Below are 10,369 nucleotides of genomic sequence, written 5' to 3'. Positions count from 1 at the left end.
GGGGCGTTAAAGCGGATCTGCAAAAGCTTGGACGCACCATGTCCATCATCAAAGACGTGCTCTTGGATGCCAAAGAGAAGAAAGCACGTAACAAGGACCTACGCAATTGGCTACAACAACTTAATGATTTGTTCCTTGATGCAGAGGATCTGTTGGACAAGTTTGAGTGCGAAGCTTTGTGAAGACAAGTGGTTCATGGCAGTGGCACAACTAGAAAGTTACGCTGTTTCTTTTCCCGCTCTAATCCAGTTGCATTCCACTTGCGAGTAGGTCATGGAATTAAGGACATAAGAGAGCGGTTAAATCAGCTTAAAGATGATAAGAAATTTGCTGATCTTCGCCCTGCTCATCATCATTAAATTGGTGATAATTTAAGGGAGAATAGGAATACGACTGACTACCTTATCCCTTCTTCGAAGGTTATTTGTAGAGAAACAGAAAAAAAATAAAGTTGTTGATCTTCTAATGGTACCAGGCGATGATTATGAAGGTCGGGAAAATGGGAATGTGGTAGCATGTGGTAGCATGTGACATTGACTTTGATGCTACTACATTGACAAAAGAGATCCTTGGCTCTGCATTAGGTACAAAGATCAGTTAAAGGTTGTCTCCGTATCAGTTGCAAGAACAACTATGAGCCGCTTTACAGGATAAAAAATTTCTGCTTGTCTTACATGATGTGTGGAATGAAGATCGTAACAAATGGTGCCAGTTGAGAGATATGTTGACAGAGGGGGCCAAGGTAGGAACTAAGATTTTGGTGACGACACGGAATAGCTCTGTTGCTTCAATCATGGGCACGGTTCAAAACATAAATTTAGACATTCTTTCTTTTGAGGATTGTATGTCTTTATTTGTTAAGTGTGCATTTAAAGGACAAGGAAGACAGCATCCACGCCTCTATGAAATGGGAAAAGATGTTGTAAGAAAGTGCGGAGGGGTTCCGTTAGCTGTGAAAACCTTAGGGAGTCAACTTTACTCAAATACTGATGAGCGTCAATGGAAATTGATTAGAGATTCTGAGATATGGGAATTAGAACTAGAGGGAGATGGTCACATTCTACCTGCTTTGAGACTGAGTTATACTCAATTGCCCTCTCATTTGAAGCAGTGCCTTGCTTGCTGTTCCATTCTTCCAAAGAATTACATTGGATTTGATTGCAGGGAATTGATCAATCTTTGGATGGCACAGGGAATCCTTGAATCTCGTGATCATGGGAATATGGAGTTGGAAGATGTTGGTGAGCTATATATCAAAGAGTTATGGGACAGATCTTTATTTCAAAATGTTAAAGAATACACCTTCTTCTGTGAATTTGATATGCATCATCTCATCCATGACCTTGTACAATCATTCGCACAAGGTGAGAGACTGATAGTAGAGTCTGCAGGCACAAAGGGCGTCTCTGAAAATGTTAGACGTCTAACATTTTTGGAAATTGGCCAAAAGGTTTCAACAACCTTGCAAAAGTTGAATAAGGTACGGACTATAGCAGTAGAGAGTTGTATAAATACTGATGAATCCTTCCTCCGCACTTGCATTTCAAGATTCAAATATCAGCGGTGGCTTAGAATAGTCAATGCATCTTTGGAATTGTTGCCGAGTTCCATTGGTTCTTTGAAGCATTTGAGATGCCTGAACTTGACTAAAATTGAAAGAATCACCGAACTACCCAATTCAATTTGTAAGCTACAGAGCTTGCAAACTCTAATTCTTGCTAGATGCGTGAATCTTGAAGAGTTGCCTAGAGACATGAGCAAGTTGATCAGCCTTAGATACCTTGCATTAACCACAAAACAATCAAGTTTTCCAGAGAATCGAGTGGGATGCTCGACATCACTTTGATATCTTGGTATTATGGGGTGTAGTAATATAACATGTTTGTCTTGCATCATTACGCTCTTTGATGACAGTTAATTGTAAACAACTTGATTTGGTGATGGAAAACTATCAAGTAATTCCACTAAGGCTCCAGAAATTGAGGATTGAAGGAGTACCACGAATGGTGGCATTGCCTGAATGGTTTCAAGGAGCCACAAACACACTACAAGAATTTGGTATAGCAGACTGAGAATTTTGGAGGCATTACCTGGGTGGTTGACGAGTTTCACATCGCTTAGAACAGTTGCCCTCATATCATGCCCCAAACTGTTGTCTTTGCCAGAGGAGATGCATCACCTCACTGCCTTAACAGAACTTAGGATAAAAAATTGTCCTGATCTGGAGAGGAGATGCTAGCAGGACACAGGAGAAGATTGGCCACAGATTTCTCATGTTCCATTTGTTTATTTTTATTAAAACAGGGTTGATGTCTTCCATGCCACCTGCCTCTTATTTTCTCTGTTTGTCTTCGTTTTATGTTGTCTAATCTTTTGTTGTTACTCCATTTTAACCAACCTTCTAGTAATTCCGACGGTTTGTGATTTCACTGCCGTCAAACTAGGCAAAACTATCCGAGGATAGGCACATACAAAGCTGTTCCATTGTTACAACTAGCGGTTAAAGCTTGGCCATTGCGGATGGAGCTTCCCTGTTATATTTTGGCTAACCATACGGCACAAGCTGACCACAAACTTTAATTAAGCAAATCGAAAGCTTTACTAAACAATAATCAACTTCTTGATTTTCAAGCCCTGAAGACTTGCAGAGAGTAAAAACAACTTAAATAATATTGAAGTTACTTGTCATTCAAGTTAAAGATGCAATTCTCTATACAATCTTAAGGCTGTTTGTACCATACTTGACCAATCCCGAAACTACTGAGCACCGGTCAACATTATACCGTTAAGGACCCAGAAGAGTTTCCCTCCAACCAGGAGGCCAATCACAGTGCGACACATGTCGACATCAGAAGCCAATCACAGTGCGACACGTGTCAACATCAGAAGCCAATCACAACACGATACGGGTCAATGTCAGAACAAAGCTAGAAACTCTTCTATAAAAGGAGATCATTCTCCCACAATATTTCCAATTGTCATTTGTACTAAATCATTCACTAGTACTCACTAAAAGAGGGCTTGAACCTATGTACTTGTGTAAACCCTTCACAATTAATGAGAACTCCTCTACTCCGTGGACGTACCCAATCTAGGTGACCCACGGACATCTTGTGTTTGCTTCCCTGTCCCTATCCATTTACATAATTATCCACACTAGTGACCGGAGCAATCTAGCAAAGGTCACAAACTTAACACTTTCTGTTGTACCAAAGTCCTCACTGATTTTGTGCATCAACATTCGGCGCCGTCTGTGGGAACGACACTTATTCCCACTCTCTTCAGCTTTGTTAAGCTGGTTTCCACCATTCGTACACTCTTTTTTGACCAGGCATCCCTTTCCAACATGGGGAGCGAAGGAAGCCACAGCACACAGAATGACACCCTTCTGGCACCTAATGCGAAGCAACGAAAGAAGGAACAAAAGAAGTTTGCTCTTCAGGCTAAATTCAATGAGCTGGAGGCTCAGAACAACAAGATAGCGATGAAGAATGAGATCCTCCAAGAGCAGTATGAGAAGGTCTTCGAGATGCTCCACGAGGCTAGATATACTAAAACACACGAGCTCATCACCCTTGTGGAAGTCAACCATCAACTGGGTGCCCCCTAACACGGAGGGTCATTTGCCCTCGACATGGGTATTCATGTTGAGGAGTGAGCTACTCATCAAAATGGCGACCAACATGAGACTTCTCTCAACCTAGCTACTTCGACTCGAAGCAGGAGGAGTGGAGGAAGGCACCTCCTTACAGAATGAGTGGAAGGATCGAAAGCTGTCTTTCGCGACTGTCGAGACTTCCTAAAGCAACGTCGAGACAATCTCATCCATGTAAGCTCAAAGATCAATGACCCAAAGGTCTCTGAAAGACTCGGTCCCCTCCCATGTCCCATGCCGTCTATCAATTTGGGGAAAGGGCAATAAGTCATAGAGAAACACGAAGGTATAGAGGACTCAGAGATATTCCGACAAACATACCTTGGAAGTCAGTACGGCGAGTCCAGGGAAAAATCACATGCTTTTGATCAAACCTTCCTACTTCCAAGAGGAGATGGAGATTTACGAAAGAAAGCTTCAGTGGTACATGACTCCACTCAGGACCCTCTTGTCCTACAGCTCCTTAAGGAAGTAAACAAGTTGAAGGCCGAACGACAAGCTGAGATACCTGATTGGAACCAACCTAGGCCTAGCCCTCTTACAAGGAGGATCCTCGACACCCCCTCCAAGCAAAGACAAAGCAGAAGCTTGGCTTGCAACTCTATACTGTAAAGGAGGACCCGATTGAACACCTTAACCTTTTTGAGTCCACCATGGCATACCGGATGCACACCGATGAAGAGCGATGTCTTCTCTTCCCCTCTACCCTCTCTGGTGGAGCTTTAAACTGGTATTACCGTCTTTCACCTGAGACGATAGACTCATTTGAGGAATTGAGGAAATTGTTTGTTTCTCAACACATTTTCCAGACCGATCGCTTGCACTCTGCGAATGACCTGTACACTATTCCCCAGAAGCCAGACGAGTCATTACGTATGTATGCTAGTCGCTTCAGCCATAAGTATTCTCGTTGTGCCAAGGCAGACGACAAGACTGCCCTCAAAGCCTTCACGGCAAGCCTACGTGACTGTTTCTTTAAGTACATGATCAATGCCAACACTTAAAAGACTTACTCTGAGGTGATGGCGCAGACTTATAACCATGCCTCCGCCGAGGCAAGGACATACCAAGAGAAACCCCCAACAATCATCCCCTATCTGCAAGTGGGAAGTGGAAACCAGACCCACCCAAATGAGAAGACCTCAACCTTCCAAACGGTAGCGGTGCCCCCTGCCTTACTTAATACTTTGCCAAGTCAACAGACATATCAATCTCAGGGCAAAAGGAAAGATTTTCATCTTCACCAGTCTCATTTTAGTAAAAGGAGTAAGGGACACTACCGCGATAACCAAGTGTATCGCCACGATAATCCCTAACCCCAGGCAGTCAACACAGTAGGTCAAGCACGTGTCAGAACAGGCCCTACCCCGAAGTATGAGGCATACTAACCTTTGAACGCCACATGCATGGCCATTTACCCCACCATAGCACACCTGATACCGAAGCCAAAACCAAGGCACTCAGATTACAAGCCCACGAAGAACACGGGCACGTTTTGCTGCTACCACGAACATAATGGCCATGACGGCGAGAAGTGTATCACCCTTCGTGATCATATTGAAGCTTTAGCACGTGAAGGAAAAATTGATCAATTCCTCATTCACCCTCCAAGGGGTAACCATAACCAACGTCAGGTGAATGTGATATATTCCATAAGTGGCGGCACACCCATATCTAAATCTTCCAACAGGGCTATGAAAAACAGCGAACGAGCTTTAAGGCCTGGTCACCAAGTGTTTCACGTGGAAGACATCAGGGGAGGCAAATATCAAAAGCCTAACTGGGATCCAATATGTTTCTACCTTGAGGAAGAAAGAGGTATCATCTACCCTCACAACGACCCACTGATCATGGAAGCTCACATAGCTAACTTTGAAGTACGACGAATCCTGGTAGACACGGGGGCTTCGGTTAATATCATGTTTGCTAAAGCTTTCAGAGCACTTAATGTAGTTGAACACTTGCTCGATCGCTTGATTTCTCCTTTAATAAGCTTCTCCGGTGATATCGTGCAACCTTTAGGGAGCATACACTTACCTTTCACCATTGGTACATGCCTTTACATAGCTACCACCTTTCACCATTGGCACCACCTTGTCACCACCCATTCGGTTGGCATTGATCTCTTTTTTGCAAAAGAACATTGAGGTCTTCGCCTGGTCATACGAGGACATGCCAGGTATCTCTCCAGATATCATATGTCATCGCTTAAGTATTGACCCCAAGACCAAGCCGGTGAAATAGAAGCGAAGATCTTATGATGCTGAACGATGGAAGCAATGAAGGCAGAAGTTGAAAAACATAAAGGCATAGGCTTCGTCCGCGAAGTCAATTACCCAACATGGGTAGCAAATGTGGTCCTTGTTAAGAAAAATTCGACCAAAGAAAGTCTCCTGCTCCAAAAGGTCTTGTGGAGAATGTGTGTCGACTACACCGACCTAAACAAAGGATGCCCCAAGGATAGCTTTCCTTTTCCTCTTATTGACAGACTTATAGACTCTACGGTAGGGTGTGAACTCCTGAGCTTCATGGATGCTTACTCAGGATACAACCAAATCCTCATGAACCCTCCGAACCAAGAAGACACAGCCTTCACTACTGACAAGGGACTATATTGCTATAAAGTCATGCCCTTTAGCCTAAAGAATGCAGGAACGACTTATCAGAGACTAGTCAATTCAATGTTCGCCGAACAGATTGGGAAGAGCATGGAAGTTTACGTTGATAATATGCTAGTCAAGAGCAAACATGCTGACCAACACATCACTAACCTATCTGAAACTTTCACCATTCTGAAGAGGTATCGAATGAGGTTAAACCCAAACAAATGTGCCTTCGGCATAGGCTCCGGTAAATTCTTAGGCTTCATGATAAGCCAACGAGGCATTGAGGCTAATCCCGAGAAGATCAAAGCAATCCTCGACATGAAGGAACCGGTAACTTCAAAAGACATCCATAGCCTTACTGGCAAGGTGGCAGCCTTAACTAGGTTCATCTCTAAAGCCACAGACAGATGTGCTCTTTTCTTCAAAACACTTAAGGGAAGTAAGAAGTACATTACATGGACTAATGAATGTGCCAAGGCATTCAAGAACCTCAAGGACTACATAAGTAAAGCCCATCTGCTTTCCAAACCTGAGGTTGGTGACACTCTCATTATCTATCTATCAGTATCGGCTTCAGCAATAAGTTCCGTTCTCATTCGAAATGATGGTAATGTCAAACGGCATGTCTATTACGCTAGCAAGGCCTTACAAGATGCGGAGACACGATACTCCAACATTGAGAAATTGGCTTTAGCATTGGTTATGTCTGCTCGAAAACTTCGCCATTACTTCCAAGCACACTCCATCATCGTGCTTACCAATCATCCTCTTCGACAGATACTCCAAAGTCCTAACACTTCGGGGAGAATGATCAAATGGGCGATAGCATTGGGTGAGTTTGACATCTCCTACCAACCAAAGCCAGCTGAGAAGGGCCAAGCAGTGGCAGATTTCATCGCTGACTTCACATATCCTGTTGACATTGTTTCTACGCCTAGAGAAGTGGTTTCATTACCCTCAGAAGCTCAGAAAATAGAACCAACAGCCCCAGCATGGAGTCTATATGTTGATGGCTCGTCCAACCAACAGGGTTGTAGAGCAGGACTAGTCCTTATGACCCCTAACAAAGTGGCAATGGAGTATGCTTTTCGTTTCAAATTCAAGGCATCGAATAATAAGGCCGAATATGAAGCCCTTCTAGCAGGCTTACGTTTGACCAAACACCTTGGGGTTAAACGAATTGATATCTTCAGTGACTCCCAATTAAGGGTTAACCAAGTCACTAACAACTTTGACGCTAAAGATGGCTCCATGGTAGCATATCTGGCACAAACACAATTGTTGCTCAAGCACTTCCACTACCAAATCACCCAAATTCCTCAAACGGCAAATAGTCATGTAGACGCTTTGGCTCGCCTCGCCTCATCAATGGAAGAAAAAATTGGGAGAAAAATTCAAGTCGAATTGTTGGCAGCACCAAGCACTATGGTCGCTGAAGTGTGCAACTTACAACAGGGGGATAGTTGGATTACCCCGATTTATAAATTCCTTCGCATAGTACCCTCCCAAATGATAAGGTACAAGCTAAGCAGATTTGATACAAGGCTACCTGTTACTTGATCATTAATGACCAACTCTACAAACGGGGTTTTAACCTACCATACCTAAGATGCCTTACGCCCGCGGAGGCGGAAATTATCCTTCGGGAAATACATGAAGGAGTCTGCGGAGATCATGTTGGATCTCGATCCCTAGCACACAAGGCTTTTCGCCAAGGATATTACTGGCCAACACTCCACCAATATGCCATCAGAATATCTCTCTCATCTGATAAGTGTCAACGCTACGCAACTATTCCTCACTTCCATCCTGAGCTGCTCACTCCTATGATCAACCCTTGGCCCTTCGCCCAATGAGGACTTGATTTGATCTGCCCAATACCTGTAGGGAAGGGCAAGGTCCACTATGCAATCGTTGCAGTTGACTACTTCACAATATGGGCTGAAGTAGAACCCTTGGCAACCATTACTGAGGCAAAAATAAAAGACTTCGTATGGAAGAACATCCTTTACAGATTCGACATATCATCAGGGTTAAAAGCAAGAGTATCCCATATCATGCTATACTAGAGCAAGAATATCTCATATCATCAGCCTTTTGAAATATTCAGCTTTCTTTCCCCTCGATAATACCTTTGCAAACAAGCTATACTAGAGCAAGAATATCTCATATCATCAGGGTTAAAAGCAAGAGTATCCCATATCATGCTTTTTCCCTGTCTTTTCCTTTGACCTTGTTCTTACCTGCAAGACAAGGAGAAAGAGAGCAATCAGTCAGTACTTGGAATCAAGCTTCCAGTCAGGAACTGACTGCCTGGAACCCCTTACCTGATTACTTACCTGACATTGCTCTCGAGTACTCATCTTCAACATCTTATGCTTCCAGGGAAGATACCGCATCTGCCTGAGGAACAGATAGGGCAAGGGAGAAGGATACAAGGAAGCATGTGGAGACAAGCGTAACAGCACACATGCCGATACATCCATTACTCTGTCAAAGCAAAAGTATCCCATATCAGCAGGGTCGAACGTACTCTAGATTTGATGGACTTGTTTTGACCCTCAAATTCTTCAGTCGGCCTTATACTCTGGAGGAAACCAGAAAACCCTCCAGCTCAGTTCAAGAATAAGCCTGTGGAAAGTTACTTCTTCAAAAGCAAAAGTATCCCATATCATCTCTTCTCATTTTCTTCTCTTTATCCTTCATGCTGCCTGCAAGATAGGGAGACTGTGAACAATCAGCCGGAGCTATGATTGCTTACCTTGTCTGTCACCTCTTTCAGCAGATCCCCTAGCTCGGCGACTTGGGGGACTCCTACTACATGGTTTGTATCGCGCTTGACCAAGCCTGAAACTAAAAGTAAGCTTCAAGTGAAATTGATACATTACCTTGTGCATCTCCACCAGTTAAAGATACCACCCCTGGATGGAGGAAGAGTACTTCCAGAGAAGATGCCCCATCTACCTATGAGACAGATAAGGCACGTCAAGACGATACCACACTCCGATACTTAGAAGTTTCGTGATTATGAGATCATTCTCCCACAATATTTCCTAATGTCATTTGTACTAAATCATTCACTTGTACTCACTAAAGGAGAGCTTGAACCTATGTGCTTGTGTAAACCCTTCACAATTAATGAGAACTCCTTTATTCCGTGGACGTAGCCAATCTGGGTGAACCACGTACATCTTGTGTTCGCTTTCCTATCTCTATCCATTTATATACTTATCCATACTAATGACCGGAGCAATCTAGCGAAGATCACAAAAAGCGACCGTTTTCGCTACCTAAGATCTATCGTGCAAGAGAACGGAGAATTAGATGGAGATCTCAACCATAGAATACAAGCTGGATGGATGAAGTGTAAGAATGCATCCGGCGTGTTGTGTGACTGTCATAGGTCACTGAAGCTCAAGGGAAAATTTTATAGGACGGCAATAAGGCCAGCGATGGTGTATGGTACAGAATGTTGGGCGGTGAAGCATCAACACGTACAAAAAATGGGTGTGGCGGAGATGAGGATGCTTCGTGGGATGTGTGGGCACACGAGAAATGATAAGATTGGAAATGAGGATATCCGAGGTAAAGTAGAAGTAGCCGAAATTGAAGGAAAGATGAGAGAAAATCGGTTCCGGTGATTTGGACATGTGCAAATAAGGCCTACTGATGCTCCGGTTCGAAGATGTCACTACTGGATAGAGGTTCAGGGCTGAAGGGGTAGAGGAAGACCTAGGAAAACTTTGGAAGAGACTCTAAGAAAAGACTTAGAGTACTTGGATCTAACGGAGGACATGACACAAAACCGAGCGCAATGGCGTTCTAGGATTCATATAGCCGACCCCACTTAGTGGGAAAAGGCTTTGTTGTTGTTGTTGTTGTTGATCTCAATTCAGTCGATTTGATGCCGAAAATTTAGAGTGTGTATGAGAAGTAAAAGTATGTGTGCAGATAACAGCGTTCATACATATTGAAAGCAGGAAAGTCCGGCAAATAGTAATGAGACTGGACTTTGAAAGGGTCTCTAGGTCCACTGCCAAAACTTCTCCAAGAATCGGGCGCTTGGTAAAAAAGGTAGGGAAGAATTGGTCAATTTTTGCTTTTGTTT

General features: G+C 43.5%; 1 protein-coding gene across 5 annotated transcripts in view; it reads left to right on the top strand.

The window, feature by feature from the left end:
- The window catches only part of LOC126599237 (putative disease resistance protein RGA1), a 69,763-nt gene that overhangs the window by 46,786 nt on the left and 12,608 nt on the right, over window positions 1–10,369 (top strand). The window contains exon 1 of one of the 5 annotated variants that reach the window (XM_050265584.1): window positions 280–298. The exons of the other annotated variants lie outside the window; for them this stretch is intronic. The gene's annotated coding sequence lies outside the window, so the exon portion shown is untranslated. Of the gene's footprint in view, window positions 1–279; window positions 299–10,369 lie in introns of those variants that run through there. 5 annotated transcript variants of the gene reach the window in all.

The sequence above is a fragment of the Malus sylvestris genome, chromosome 14, assembly GCF_916048215.2.
Source record: "Malus sylvestris chromosome 14, drMalSylv7.2, whole genome shotgun sequence".
Classification (NCBI taxonomy): domain Eukaryota; kingdom Viridiplantae; phylum Streptophyta; class Magnoliopsida; order Rosales; family Rosaceae; genus Malus; species Malus sylvestris.
The sequence above is the reverse complement of the archived record's forward strand: the minus strand, read 5'-3'. Positions and strand labels throughout refer to the sequence as shown.